Here is a 16286-nt window from a genome sequence, read left to right as displayed (position 1 = left end):
AAAGATGAACAACAAAATCTGAATACACTCATGTTTCTTAAATTTGTTACGAAAAACTTTTTCACATAGAAGGCCTGGTGAATTCTATCAAATAAGAGAAAGTACTATTCTTTCAAGATGAAATAGCAATTCCACCCTAACTTGTTCAAACAAAAATCGACAAGACAGACGCCTGGGTGGCTCAGTCGGTTAAGCGTCCGACTTCGGCTCAGGTCATGATCTCACGGTCCGTGAGTTCAACCCCCGAGTCGGGCTCTGTGCTGACAGCTCAGAGCCTGGAGCCTACTTCAGATTCTGTGTCTCCCTCTCTCTCTGCCCTTCCCTGGCTCGCACTCTATCACTCTCTCTGTCTCTCAAAAATAAATAAACATAAAAAAAAGAAAAAGAAGAGAAAAGGATGAGACACTTACCTACTTATTTTATGATAACATCATTATTTTGATACCAAAACCTGACAAAAAATATATACACCAATGTCCCCCATGAGCTTAGAGGCAAACATAATTAGAAAATATAATACAGTAATACAAGAAAAGGAAAATACATTATGACTAAATGGAATTTAAGCAAGTTTGGTTTAACATTTGAAAGTACATCAAAGTAATTCATCATATAGAAAAAAGAACAGAAGATCAACCTAATAAATGCATAAAATTCTACTTTCATTCATAACAATAATTCTTAGAAAATTACAATGAAAAGGAAAATTACTAAATCTGATAAAAGACAACTATAAAAAATCTAGAACTAAAATCATACTTAACAGTGAAATATTAAACCATGTTCTCATAAGTTCAAGAGCAAAGTAAGGTTACCCATTCTCACCACTTCTGTTCAACATTTTGCTGAAGTTCCTAGCCAATTCAATAAGGCAAAAGAAAGAAGAAAGAAAGAAAGAAAGAAAGAAAGAAAGAAAGAAAGAAAGAAAGAAAAGAAAGAAGAAAGAAAGAGAAAGAAAGAAAGAAAGAAAGAGAAAAAAAGAAAGAAGAAAGAAAGAAGAAAGAAAGAGAAAGAAAGAAAGAAAGAAAGAAAGAGAAAGGAAGAAAGAAAGGAAGGAAGGAAATGCATAAAGATTGGAAGTTAAAAAGTAAAACTTCTCTATTTGCAATTTGTAATTGGTTATACAGAACATCATAATGAATCAATCCCTCTCCTTCTCAAAAAAAAAAAACTGTAAATTTAGGTCTCACAATTCAACAAGCAAGGTCAACATCGAATTATTAACTTTTTCTATGCACTATCAGCAAACAATTGGAAAACAATTTTTTTTAATTCCAGTTACAATAGTGTCAAAATACTTAAGACACTGTGGAAAATTTTTAACTAAAAATAGACAAGAACTCTCTTCTCAAGACTGTAAGTCTACAGAAAGAAAATTTAAAAGACCTAAATAAAGAAGAAGGTATGCCCCATTTATAGTTAAAAACACTTATTATTGGTAAGATGTCAGTCCTCCCCAATAATTCAACACAATCTAAATTATGAGCCTGGTAGGTCTTTTAAATAAAAATTTGCACAATATGTCTAAAATTTATATGGAAATGCAAACAATCTGGAATAACCGAATTGGTCTTCAAGACGAATACAATTAGAAGACTTATACTAAGTAATTTAAGATCTGCTATAATGCTATAGTCTTCAAGAGAGTGACATTTGCATAAGGATAGACAAATCAATTAATGGAACAGAATGCAGTTCAGACATAGAACCTTTTATATGGTTAATTAATTTTTGTCAAAGATGCAAAGCAATTCAATGGAGAATGGAAACTCCATTTGACAAATGTGCTGACCGAAAAATATCTATATAGAAAAAAATACCTGCATTCTTACCTCATACTATATACAAAGTTAATTTGAGATGAATCATAGAACTAATCATAAAAGCCAGAAAGGTAAGTCTTCTTAAAAAAGAAACAAGAGAGAGAAACATCTTTCATAACTTTTCAAGGATACAGTAATCGTGAACCATCAAAAAGAAAAAATAAAATAAAATAAATCATACTTTGGGAAAATTAAAACAATTGAATCATCAGAAGATACCATTAAGAAAACAGTTAAGATACAGATGGGGAAGAGATGATGGTATGCATATACCTGATAAGCTCTTTCAAAATATATAAGCTCAATAATGAAAAAAGAGTAAGAAGAAAATGGGCAGAAAACATGAACAAATACTTTTCACTTAAAAAGTTCAAGTCCCCCGTCAGGTGAGTTCATGACCCCGCTTTGGGTGAGCCCGCTTCTCTCTCCCTCTCTCTCTCTGCCCCTCCAGGGATTTGCTCTCTTTCTCTTCCCCTTACTCACTTGTGCCCTTTCTCAAAAAAAAAAAAAAAAAAAAAGATACAGGAATGGCCAATAAGCATGTGAAAAAATGCTCCACTGATATCGGGAAACACATAAATGAAAATGAAAATTATAAGATATCACCACAAAAAAATGTGACTAAAATTAGCCATAACATGAAACATTGGCAAGGATAAAGAGCTAAAACACTCGTACATTCCTAGTGTCCATGCAGAACGCTACCACTACTTATAAAGCTAAAAATTCACCTATCCATTGATTCAGCCATTTCTCTCTTTGGTGCTTATATGAGAAAAATTAAATCAAATGGCCACTAAGATTTTATAAGAATGTTCACAACAGCCTTATTCACAACTGCTAGAAATGTCCATCAGTAGGGAAATGTCCATCAATGAGGAAATGAATTTTACATGTATGGTTAATTTATACAGTGAAATACTATTTAGCAATAAAAAAGAACAAACTACTGATGGAATAACACGGTGAACTTTATAGACATCATAGTGAGCAAAAAAAAAAACCCTACAAGCACATAGAAGATATATTGAATGGCTGCATTTATATAAAGTGCAAGAAAGTAAAAGTAATCTATGGTGACAAGAGGTTAGAAAATGATGGAGTTGGGGGGGGAGTGGTTTATTCAAAGAGGGGGCATAAATAAATGTCCAGGTTGATCAAAATATCCCATATTTTGTTTGGGGTGGTTATTATATGATTGTACAAAATTATTCAAAACAAATTGAACTTAAGATCTGTAGAGTTTTTTGTTCGTAAATAATATCTCAATTAAAAAGGAGGCTAAAATAAGATTAAAATCTTAGTGAACAATATTTTATATCTTTCTCAACATGATGTTTCATACCGGTGGTTTGCTAATAGCCTGAGCATAATCTGTTCAGAATTGTTCACAGTAACTGATAAAAATTTATTTTTCAAATCGTCTTGACCATGCAATGTTATCTTCCCCCACCCAAACCTTTGTGTCTAATCTAATTAGGTTGTCATTGTTTTTAGGAGATGAAATATCAGCTCTCCTTTCTTGGCCTTCTTTTATACTTGCTTTAATAGTATGATCTGCTATCCAAGCTGGTTTCTTTGCCAGGAGTGTTTCCAAGTCGCTTGTCCATTTTGTGAAGGTTAGTTTCGTTATAACTAGTTTGATCAGTGTCTTCAATCAAGTGTCCCTAGACTCCAACCATTAGAGACCCCTGTCTACCTCTCTTGGGAACTTAGTAAGGATCTCAGTACTAATCAACACATTAAAAATAAGTAATGCTTATTTTATTCTTATCAAGAATAAACATAAATGGGTGATCTACCTCTATCCAACGGGCCGGATGGCCCACTGTCTTATCCTGTTCTAGCTTCTCACTACCCTGTTTTTTTCTTTATTAATTTTTTTTAATGTTTATTTATTTTTGAGAGAGAGAGAGAGAGACAGAGCACGAGCAGGGGAGGGGCAGAGAGAGGTAGACACAGAATCTGAAGCAGGCTTCAGGCTCTGAGCTGTCAGCACAGAGCTCGACACGGGGCTCGAACTCACGAACTGCGAGATCATGACCTGAGCTGAAGTCGGACACTTAACCGACGGAGCCACCCCGGTGCCCCACACTACCCTGTTTTTTATTACTACTTACCATTTATGTCTCAGATCTCACTTCTCTGGCATGTTTCTCTGACTCTTTATGTCTTAGTTAGGTACCTCAGGGCCTTTGTACAAGGAAATAGGACATTGTAATTCAGGATAAGGCTACATGTCAACATACTAATTTAGACAAATTACTTTTAACACTCCTTAAAATCTTCCTTCTTTATTTATTCAAAAAATAGATATCACTAAACATGTTCTGGTACCATTACAAGCACAAGGGATTCAATCGTGAACCAAGTGGCCAAATAACCTCATGCTCTCATGGCGCTGAACTTCTGGTGGGGCAGGCAGACAATTAAAAAACAGATGAGATGGTGAGAAGTATACAGAGAAAAATAAAGCGAGAGAGGATATTAAATATAAGGTGGGAGTGGGGTTGATGATAACATCTGGTGGTCAAGGATGGCCTCACTCAACGTGACCTTGAACCAAGACCAGAAAGAGCCAAGCAAATATCTGTCAGAAGATTGTTCTGAGAAGAGAGATCATCTTTGCGGAGTGAGCAAGGGTGCAAGCAGGGAGAGAAGTGGACAGGTTCAAGATCATTTTCAGAGTTAGGGTTCTTAGATCTTTGCTGCAGATGGATTGCATGGGAGGGATAGCGGGAGGAAAGGAGGAGTAAAAGGTGACTCCCACGTTTCTGATTTCAGCTCATCAGGGCGAAGCTGGTGGTGCTTTGGAGAGATGGGGAAGAAGGGGATGGTGTGGCACGCCGAGTCAGAGTTCACGTTTGACGTGATAGATGTGCACTACTTATAGTGGTCGCCATCTGGACTTTGAGGACATTTAGGCTCGGAGGGCATACTTTAATTGCTGCAGTGGATTGTCTATGCCGCTCCTATGCAGTGTTACTTTGTGACACCACCCATCGAGAGGGGGAGGCTATTTCTCTGCCCCTTGAATGTAGGCTTAGATGTGTGACTTGCTTTGACCAAGATGGGTACCAGCAGATGTGATGCAAGCAGAGGCTTGGAAGGCTGTCCTGCCAAGATGATGCCCATCACCGTGGGGACAGGGGAGGGCTAGGCCGCTGGAAGAGAAGAGACACAAGACCAAATTGCCCCGTTGCCCCTGCTGACCTCACTCCAACCGTCAGACACATGAACGAAGTTACCTTCTACCATTCAGCCCTCTCAGAGCCAGCTCAGCCTAGAATGTGGGAACTTCAAAGTATGTCTGAATCACTAAATCATTTCAGCAAAACCTAATGGATACCCTTGCCTCAGATCCAGAGATGGTGAATGGCCAAGTCAGGATTTGTGGCTCCCTTCCTTCTCCTAAATTCACTATTTCTCCATTAGTCCACAACCACTCTCTTCTAATATTAGCTCACGAAATCATAACCCGAAATATTCTGGGGCCATGTCCTCCAAGCTGCTATCTTAAAGCAAGTGTTCATTAAAACGCGGTCCTTTTGTTAATGTGCAATCTCTGTCTCTCTGTCTCCCTCTCTTTATCTCTCTCTCTCTCCTTCCCGAGACAATGTTGCTATAAAAGCAACCAACAGAAATCCAATTCAATCTCTGGGGAAATTTATAGCAAAAAAAAATCGTGCTATGCCAGTGCTTTTTCCATGACAATATGAAGCATATGGGATCTCAGAAGAAGCATCTATCACAATATGTTGCAATGTAGAGCAGGAATTGGCATTTTCTCCAATTCCTTAAAGCATAGCTAAGAGCAAAATAAATGTGAAAGTATGAGGTCCAGGCTACTGCTGACACGCCTGTCCCTTTCAAAGCAGTCTACTGGCTTAAGGAAAAGAAACACAAAAGCAAAAAACAAAACAAAACAAAACAAAACAAAAACAAGACTGCCCTATTGGTCTCAGAAGTCTCTGAGCTGAATCCCAAACCCAGAGCATATTCAACATTGTAAATAGTGTCAAGGGATGTAGCCACTGGAGCCCCAACAAGAAGAGGGACTGAAGGACACCATTCTGGGGCCCCAGATGGTGCCCAGCCTGGCTTTACACGTGAGCTGTCCTGAGCTGTAGCCCTTGCTTTCTTACTACCTTACTGAATGACTTGGGACAAGTCCCATAATGACCCATTAAGTCATCATTAAATATGAGCACTTAGCGGAGGACCCTTTGTTTAGAGCGAGGGGTGAGCAAAAGGCAGTGTCCTGAGGGAAAGGGACACAACACTAGTAAGTTTTGATGTGATGAAGTAAGAGATAAGGGAGGTTCCCCTGGGCCACTGAGAACTGAGGAACCAGAACATCCTTATGCACCCAGAGAACACAGGCAGCGTGTTGGTGCTTGGGGTTTCAATGCTGAAAGGAAAGAGAAGGACTATGGGGCATGGAGGGGACCTCACCTCAGGTTACGCGGTGTAGGGTAGATCCGCATCCAGTGCCATTGGCCTTGCTCCGCCAGGGAGGAAACGGAGCCACAATCCGGTACGCGGCTTGCTCCAATCCCATAGCCAGCGAGTGATGGAACTTCGATCTAAACGCAAGCCTGTCTCTGAACCCCATGCTTTTATTATCTTAGTCTTCTTAGAATATGACTTAAAAGTAATGCCTGTAAGTGTATTCTGAAATATTATGGAAAGTCTAACGTGGCACCCTCTGGCAGGAAGAAAACGTAGTTAATTAAAAAACACAATTTTAAGTGACGAAATGGATTCTTTTCTTCTTGCCCCCCTCAACTGAGTCTCATACGGCTCCCCGCTCCTCTGCTACTCCTGGTATATAGAGTGGAAGACAAAGCAGCGGTACCCAGGAGGGAGTAAAAGCCCCAGAATGTTAAATCTTGGTCATCTTGGTTGTAAACATCTCAGTAACCCAGTGAGCATGGCGCCTCCCGGCTTCCCAGTGACCTGCAGGATCAATCCTGACGCTTCTGCAGCAGGAGAGGAAATGCCCAGAAATAGCTCTGGGGTTGGATATAATTTTAAAGAGAAGCCTGCTCCCAGCTTCTAAATCACTTAATCAGAGTTCTATTCCTAACCTTGTAATTAATATTTGACATTAGATGAAATGGTTTAATTCCACTTATGTGTGTGTGTTTTACATACCTGAAATTAAATTAAAATCAACAGAAACATTTCTTGAAATGAAAAGGCTATAAATCCAAGACTTGTCTTCCCAGCCAAAAATACTTTCTCAATTTGGGGCCCCCAGGGGGAGAACACACATACAGGACAACCAATAGGATAAAAACCATGTGATGGTAACTGGAGGCCAGTAAGGACATAAAGCAGCTCCATTATGTGTTGGGATCTAGGTGGATGCTGGGGTAGAGTGCCTGCCGGGAGATTCTGTGAAAGGCAAGTGTACAAATAGGGTGAGGCTAGATGAGTCCTAAGAAAAACTTGGCTAGAGAGTTAGGAGAGTTTCAGCTTTGCCACTTACCAGACCCTGTGACTTCAGGCACGTTAACCTCCTAGAGCCTCAGTTTCTCCCTCCTGACAACATGGGAAACAGGTTCTCACTGGCCGGGGGAATTAGAGGCACAAGTAGGACAGTATGTCTCAAACTCACCTCTTCAGAAGGATCCTCTGGAGAAGCCTGTCCAAATACAGATTCTCAGGTGTTTTTCCTGAAGCTTCTGGGGCCTGAGACTGTGCTTTCAACAGTCCTTCCAGTGGTGACAAAATCAAGGACAGGGGCTGAGGCTTTGTCTCAAGTCTCCCTGCCCCCACCCCACCAAACACAGACATTGATGCCCACCTACCATGGTCACTGTGCATCCACATAAACATTTTTACTTATTCTTATCTGTAACTCTTCCCTCGGACTTTTAAAGAAGTTGCAAAAATATTAACACAGTGAATTGACTTACACTCTTGACTCAGTGTCCCCGAATATTAGCATCTTACACAACCATAATAGGACGATGAAAATCAGGACAGCAACATCGGTCCAATATTATTCACAATCTGACAGACCTTATTTAAATTTTACCAGTTGTCCCACTAAAGTTCTTTTTCTAGTCCAGGATCTAAACCGGGTAAATTCAAATACATTAAATATGGTGTGTTTGCTGGGCAAATGCCTCATCCTGACAAATGCTTGACAGTCCTTCTAAACAGATGCCTTATCCCCATTTCACATGGACGTTCTAGAACTGCCATGACATGCCACGTGATCCTTATAATCAAGACATTGGCCTACACGTGGAGATAGCGATTTTGATATTCTTGGCATATGTTACTAGTTTAAGTAGAAGCTCACTCAAAACAAAAACTTCACATTCATACGTAAGGAATCAAGACTGATGAAGAGCAGAATGAAGCTTTTGTAGAGAAGAGCTTGAGACACTCTGACTCTTGCCCTTGCTTTTCCCTTGAGCAATGCTGTCCTCAGCCATAACTATCAGGCACGACCCTGCCTATCAGTCAAGGTCCATTAAATGAGATGATGCATGGAAAGGATTTCGCTCAATGAGCACACAGGGAGGACTCAATGAATATTGTTCATAACGTGTGTTACACTTTCCAAAACCTTGCAAAATTCTTTCGAGCCATCAAGTGGGATAGTCCCAATTTCCAACCCCCTTTCTGTTATTTGAATGCCTCAGATAGCTTTGAATACATCCTGATCTATATTGTAGTGACCTGTGTCCTTCTTTATCTCACTGCCCCTACTAGATTGTAAATTCTGATCCTTTTACCCCTTAAGGATGTTTCCCAGGCTTTATCCAGATGGTTCTGTCAGGAGCTGGCCTCCCAAATGCACCGGGGCACCCAGCCAGTAGGCCCTCTGATCTAATTTATCATCAACAGTCTAGGCTTTAACTTGTTATAAGCATCTCTGTATAAAGTTGCAGTTGTGCTCCACAGAGGTAAGCACCTGTTCTAAACTAACCTCATGAGAGCTAAGTTCTTCTTCAGGAGGGAAAAAAGAAATGCCCCTATTCAGGTGGCCCATTCTGTATTTTGGGTACTGTAAATTGCCTTTAGGAAGAAAAAGAGACAAAGAAAGTTGAAGGAGGTTGCTAATACTTACTAGCACTTTAGTTCTTCAGATCTTCAAAGCACTTTACAGAAATCAACTAATGAACACTTCATCACAGAGCATGCAGTCTCCCTACTCCCCCACACCCCCTCCCCCATCCCCCACCGGGAATTGGAAGCCTCGAGACTTCAATCCTACAGCCAGAGACTTGAAAGGGGCTGGGCGATTTGCAGTTAACAATTTCATTTATGATTGCACTTTCTAAAAGAGAGACAGTCAAATCTCATGCCTTCCAAGAAGCAAGTGCTGGCTAGATGTTTGTTGATTGACTGACTGAATCAAACTGAGGGCAGATCATTCAATATGGCGATTTCTCTGCACTCTCCACTTCTTCAGGGCAAATATAGTCAATCGGGCACAGGCCAAGTTTGCTCTAGAAAATTCTTTCCAATGCTGCATTAGGTCATTTAATGTAAAACTTTCAGGGCCATGAGTCCCTTATAAAAATCTATGAAAGTTACAAAAATCTATGTGCCTTGTCCCTAGGAAAATGCTAAGTGCACACACACCACTGTAAAAGTTGTCATGAATTTCCAGAATCCTCTCTGAAACCCAGATTCAGACTCTGCTTCAGGTATTATTTGGAGGCAGCCCACTTAAAAAGGATTATCTATGTCTGGGTTGGGGAGACACAATTTATTCTGCCAAGAACACTTTGGTTTCACTGGTTTGCAAGCAAAATTTAGAAGCGCAGTGGCCCTTTTCAGATTAGGCATCAAGAATATTCTAAAATGTTGTATGATTATGTTTCTTTTTTAAAATCATCCAATGAAATCGTGTGCTTTCTGGTTGCAGCCATTTGCAGTGACCTTAGGGACTTTTTTTTCTTCTTCTTAGGCTCATTTAATGACATATTCTTATATTTGGGAAGATAGGAAATGTACTGCCTGTCTTCTTAGCAGACGCGTAGTGACTAGGGAAGACTTTTCTGAAAATTTCTTGACAGCAACATTAAGTAAATCCTCCACAAATACCCCCAACAGAGCTCAGCAAATCGTGTTAGGGATCCCTGACACCTCAACACCTAATTCCCAGCCTTATTGAAAATCAGGAAGGAAAACAGTTTGTGGGCCTCTGGATGGAAGAAGAGTCCCACTTTCTAGGAAAGTGAGCATTTTGAGGAGGCGGCGGGGAGGGGAGGGAAAAGATCAAAAGGAAGTCTGAAGCCTCTGGGGAGTGGCCCTCCAAACCCAATTGCTTGCATTTCAATGATCAGCCTGGAAATGCAGAAATCTAAGATTCCTTTTTAAAAGACTGCGGTATTGACCACAGCCCAAATCTCAAAGAAGCTTCGGTAGGGTTTGTTTACACTGACGCCTGCACCGGGGTGATGAGTCCTCACTTCCTGGTGATGTTTTTTGGGGAAAGGAAGGAGCTGTCAAGTTTGAGTAGAAGAAAGGATTCCAAGAATTAAAGCCAAGGATAAAAGGGTTTTCCACACTTCTCACCAATTGATGGGCAAATTTGTGCTTGCTTCCACCCGACAGACAGACAGACAGACAGACAGACAGACAGACGAGGTGTCTGTCCTGAAGTGACTGAGAGGTCCAGCTGTTTCAGATAAAACGGAAATTTAGGAGTCTGAGTCCACGGTCCTTGGCTAAAATGCTCAGATAAGAAATAACAAGCCAGGAGGGCTTGTCCCCTTTCAGAATTTTTTGTCAAGCATCCTGGATTCTTTTCCTTGACCCATTGCTTTCTTTTCTGGCTGAAAGTTACCTGAATCCAAATGTTCTATCCAGCTGTACCTAATCTTTTCATAACCAAAAGGATTGAGTAACAAGTATGTCCTGCTCACCTGCCTGCCCTGCTCAGCCTTGGGGACCTTCCGTTTCTGAAGCACAGTGAAGCTGCAGGAAAAGGCTGGCGCTGAGTTAAGTGCCTGCCCCATCCTGACCTTGAGAGTTGTGGGGTCAGATCTGGGTTTGGATTCTGGCTCTGCCATCTCCTGAGTTTGAAAGGGAGGCAGCTCAATTCTTTGGTACTCAGTTACTTCATTTATAAAAGGTGCTTCTGGAATTTAACTATATGTAAATATATCCTGCCTTATTCCATAAATGATTTGCAGTGGTACAACACACTCCCACATCACCACATACAGAGGCAAACGTTAAACTACAAAAGAGAAGAAGAAGAAGAAGAAGAAGAAGAAGAAGAAGAAGAAGAAGAAGAAAGACAAACACTAAAATGAAGAATACGAGAGATCTAATAAAATACGCTTTTCATTAAAAATTACATACACTCGGGGCGCCTGGGTGGCGCAGTCGGTTAAGCGTCCGACTTCAGCCAGGTCACGATCTCGCAGTCCGTGAGTTCGAGCCCCGCGTCAGGCTCTGGGCTGATGGCTCGGAGCCTGGAGCCTGTTTCCGATTCTGTGTCTCCCTCTCTCTCTGCCCCTCCCCCGTTCATGCTCTGTCTCTCTCTGTCCCAAAAATAAGTAAAAAACGTTGAAAAAAAAATAAAAAAAAAATTACATACACTCATTTTTAAACCTGAGGTTTTGGAATATGTTTATATTTTAGAAAACACTTTTTTAAAACTTCAAAGCAAATGTACAGAGGTTGAAGAAGGCACAAGATATGAGTTTTCAATTTATTTTTCAATTTCAACCACTTCCTGTCCCAGAACATGGAAGGTGAGATATCATCAGTCTGGTTCTACTGCATGATAGTGACATTCAGGTCAAGGTAACAGAGAGGGGCAGGAAGGAGCTGGTTCATGTCCAACTTAACCTCACTAAGAGCAGATTCCTTACACTTGAGTGGGGCTTTGTAAACCCTTGTTTACAAAACAGGGATTTTTATGCCCCTTCAATACAAAAGGAAAATGGGCTTGGAAGAAAAAAATGGCTTCCCCCAAAGTCACATGGCTAGTGAAGTGGCTACTACTCTGTCCCAGGTCCCCGGCTCAGGGCCTGCATGGCACTATGAAACTTCTGAATCTCCACTTTGCAAATTTTCTCTACTTTGCAAATTCTCTTCCTTGATCCCTATTTCCCTGTAGTTCCATTTGTGGTCCTGTTTCTTGTGAATTACATTTGTATTTTATCTAAGGATCAAGATGTTAACCTCTTAGGGTGATCCTGCCTGGCAACAAGCTGCTGTGGAGATGCAGGAAAACTTTCTCAGTAGGTGTCTTCCAGGTTAGCTCTCCTCTGTACAGTGGGGACAATGGCTGGTGCCACTTGGAAAGGCTTTTTCTATTGATTTCTTCAAACACAGTTCCAAATTCTTAAATTCTGCTATTTTAACATAAATGAGAATCTGAAAGCAATCCTAATGCTTTCGTTTTCTGGCAGAGAAGTGTGAAAATGCCATTGTGGAAGGAGCAACTGATAGAGGTAGGATTCAAGTCTAGTAATTTCTCACAACAAAGCCTGCTCTCTCTCCCACTGCTCCTTACGGCTGTCTCTGCTCCATGAAAGACACTACTTGGGATTCTGGAATTGTTGACAATATGTTGGTTTTCATAACAGAAGATTTGAAGGAAATGGATAACACAGAGAATCTTAGCACTTCCGTCTTGTATTTGGGAAAACAACCACCAACCACACACACCCCTCTAAGTGTATCTGTTGTATGTCAGATACCAAGGATGTTAGAAATGATTAAGTTCTTAAGAATTCAAAGTTTAGTGGGGAAGAAGAAAAGCAGAAAAGTACATCTTTATTTAAGAATGTACAAAAACAAAATTCAGCTGGGTAAATTTGAAGATTTAATTGGCTTTATTCAATGGTTCATGAACTGGGCAGCATGTGGCAAGGAGCTCTGAGGGGCTGGACCATGTGGAAGTCCGTGTAGACTAAGTTGGAAAGGAAGGGGGCAGAAAAGGACATTTTCTAACAAAGAGTAGACTGTTTCAGGCGAGGCCACCTTTCTTTGGGGGAAGGAGAGGCATCTATCATGCAGATCACCTCACTAGTGTTGACCAGGACCTTTCATATTGACTAGTTAAAGGCCACATTTCTGGGAGAGGCTGAAACTGCATTTAAGTCTTGGTTTGTTGTCCTGGGGACAAGTGGCTCCACTTTTCTTTTCTTTTCTTTTCTTTTCTTTTCTTTTCTTTTCTTTTCTTTTCTTTTCTTTTCTCTTTCCTTTTTTTCTTTCTTTCTTTCTTTCTTTCTTTCTTTCTTTCTTTCTTTCTTTCTTTCTTTCTTTCTTTCTACCATCCTCCTCCTTTAGATCAGACTCTCAGCCTAATCAAGAGATGTGATAAAAATTTAAGACAGTTGTTTCACTCAGTACTGCCTATGGTTCTTATGGCTTTTACTGATCCTCTATGTGGTATTTTTCAGGTCATGTTTATTTGTTTGTTTGTTTAGTTTGAGAGAGAGAGCATCAAGTTGGGGCAGAGAGAGATGGAGAGAGAATCCCAAGCAGACTCTGCAGTGTCGGCACAGAGCCTGGTGTGGGGCTCGATCTAACAAACTGGAAATCATGACCTGAGCTGAAATCAAGAGTCAGATCCTCAACAGATTGAGCCACACAGGTGCCCCTGTTTGTTTGTTTGTTTTTTTCTTTCTGTTTTTGATTTTGTTTTTGGCTGACTCTCTATAGTATTCACAGGTCATAACTGCAGGTTCACAATTTTTTAGTTGCTCATTTTCATTCCTTTTCTGGCATTCCAGTTTTAGGGAGATCATCTGCTTGGTGGTTGGTGGCTACAAACATGCATTTAGAGGTTTTGAGAAACTACAACACAACAGGAAGATTACCATGACTACTATAAGCACAATGATTCCCAATGTCTGTAATGCATCTTGGACCCATGGTCCCCAAGATCCAAACCAATCAAAATCAAGTAAGTCAAAGAAAGACCCTGTCGAGAAAGTCATCTTTTTAAGTCAAGTGGCTTGCTCAATAACTTTACATAATTGAGTTTTAACTTGCCCAGTAGCATTAATCAAGGCGCAGCACGTGGTATTGGTGACAACACAGACACCTTGTTTGCTCATCTAAAAGCTAATCGAGGGCTGTCTTATTATCAAAAACACCTTTGGCCCTGGAGTCTAAGGGTTTTTCTTGGACAGCTATTGTCTTAGCGGCAGATTCTACAATATTTTCAAGAGTTAAGGAGAGGTTCCTGATTATATTATCATTTGCATTTACTCCTTACACCAGGGAAGTAGGGATCTACCAAAGGAAGTTAATTTTGAATCATGAATGCCTCTTGGTAGGTCCTTTCTAACTCAACAATGTAAATTCAGGGGAGTTGACCAGTGAGCTGTCTCAGTCTGCCTATGAAGATTTAGGGGTACAATTAGATAAACAAAGAGGCATTGCCCAGTTATATGCCAGCCATCTAGACAACCATGGGCACAAGAAGAATGGTAACCACCAAAGACAAAGATGAGTCCCATCTGGGCACAAATCATTTCCACTAAGGTGGCACTGTTAATGGCAGGGATTGTTACACTTGCCTGTTCTAGCCAGGAATCAGTTAGGTTTTCTCCAAGACTGAAATAAAAAGATGTTGTAAATTCCAGAGATTACCTCTACTTATCAATTGCTTGAGAGATACAAATGATGCTGTTATCTTTCCAGGACAAAGCCAGAGTATAGGAAAGGAAGAGAAGAAAGGGTTTCATGTTTAGGTAAAGTATGAAGTCTTGGTCCAACCTCTTAGGAGGCAGCAGTGTACCTCAAGGACAGCTGGCCCCTTTTCCTGGTCAACCTGATTCAAAACCAGATGCCAGGTGGAGTCTTCTTCAGCTTCGAGATGTGTACTCGAGGCTTGAGTCCCTGTACAGCCCCTTCTAAGGATATCCAGGAGCAGTCTTTGTTCTTAGTGATTCCAAATCAGAAGGGTGGGAGAAGACTGGAAACATTAGTTTGGAGAGTCACAGACAGATTATTTGAGGAAACTAGGACTCAGGATCCAGTCCAATTTGCAGGTATATGTAAAACTTCAAAGACAACAGGATTAAAATCTAATATAGATAAAGGTGCAAACATAATTTTTATTTCCATAATCACCTCCATCCTTTTAATCAAAGAAAATCACAGTAAAACTAATTTGTCTGCATTAAAGTTAGTTTGGTTCATTACATAAGTGCAGTAAGAATAGTGATTGACCCTCTAAGCTATTTTTAAGACTGCTATGCTAGGAATCTTTCATACAAAATCTCACATTGAGCTCTTAAAAGTGTCTGGGGCCAGGAAGCCAAGGCAAGGACTTGCCATCAGATTGTACCTGATGAAACTGTTAGGAATTCTGAGAGGCTTCATTGGTTTCATAAGTCAACCTTGGTTCTCAAAAGCTGTCTGGTCATATATGAGTCTATACACATCTCTCTCAAATACAACATTCAATTCAAAGTTTTGGTAATATAGCCAATATTTAGAACAGATTCTTTTTGGGGTGCCTGGGGGACTCAGTCATTTGAGTGTCCGACTTTGGCTCAGGTCATGATCTTACGGTTTGTGAGTCCAAACCCCACATTGGACTCGCTGCTGTCCACACAGAACCCACTTCGGATCCTCTGTCCCTCCCCACCTCTCTGCTCCTCCCCTGCTCTCCCTCTCTCTCTCTCTCTATCTCTCTCTCTCAAAAGTAAATAAACATTAAAAAGTAAAGAACAGATTCTTATTTTACTTGTACATATACCTAATTATATGGCCATGAAAAGAATACTCAAGAATTTCCAAATTCTGGAGGAATCAGACAAGAAGAATATAAATATTTCATCTTTGTTTTTGAAAGGTTTATGTTACCATATTGTTGTAAACCATAAATAGCTTAAAAAAAAGGTTTCCTTAAATCTGGAAAAACAAACCATTAAGGAATCAGAAATATTGTAGACACAAAGTCATAAAGAATTACAATCATCCTCCTAAAGTTATTTAATACTGTGTTATTAATTCTTGTTATGCTTGAATTCAGTTTTTTCTATTAGCTCTGGAAATCCTCAACCAATTCCATTTTATGATCTAAATGTTATCAGAAACCTGCATTTGCCAGGGCCCTTTCCATGAATCTCCTCAAAGATGAAGCACATTTGCAGGAACACTTTTACAAAAGCATCTGTGTAAAACAATAAGTCCTGGTAAATAACAAGACATAAATGCCCATTGTTAAATACCTGATGAGAATTCATTACACTGAAATTGACAAGGAAATTCGGTTATTTCTGCAACAGGCCACATTTAAAGATAATAAGTAGAATTAAGATGGTAACATTATACCAGAACATATCAGACTTTAGGAATTTCATGCAATTTCTGGAATACTTCTAACATATACCTATACAAATACAATACAGAGAAGGCTAGTATTTCTTCTTATTTGACAAATACTTCTCATGTAATTTAAAATATCAAATAAACCTATTTAGTTCAACATGTTTCTTTTCATAAAAAGAGAAA

This window comes from Acinonyx jubatus, chromosome B1, assembly GCF_027475565.1.
Source record: "Acinonyx jubatus isolate Ajub_Pintada_27869175 chromosome B1, VMU_Ajub_asm_v1.0, whole genome shotgun sequence".
NCBI lineage: Eukaryota > Metazoa > Chordata > Mammalia > Carnivora > Felidae > Acinonyx > Acinonyx jubatus.
Note: the sequence above shows the minus strand (reverse complement) of the source record.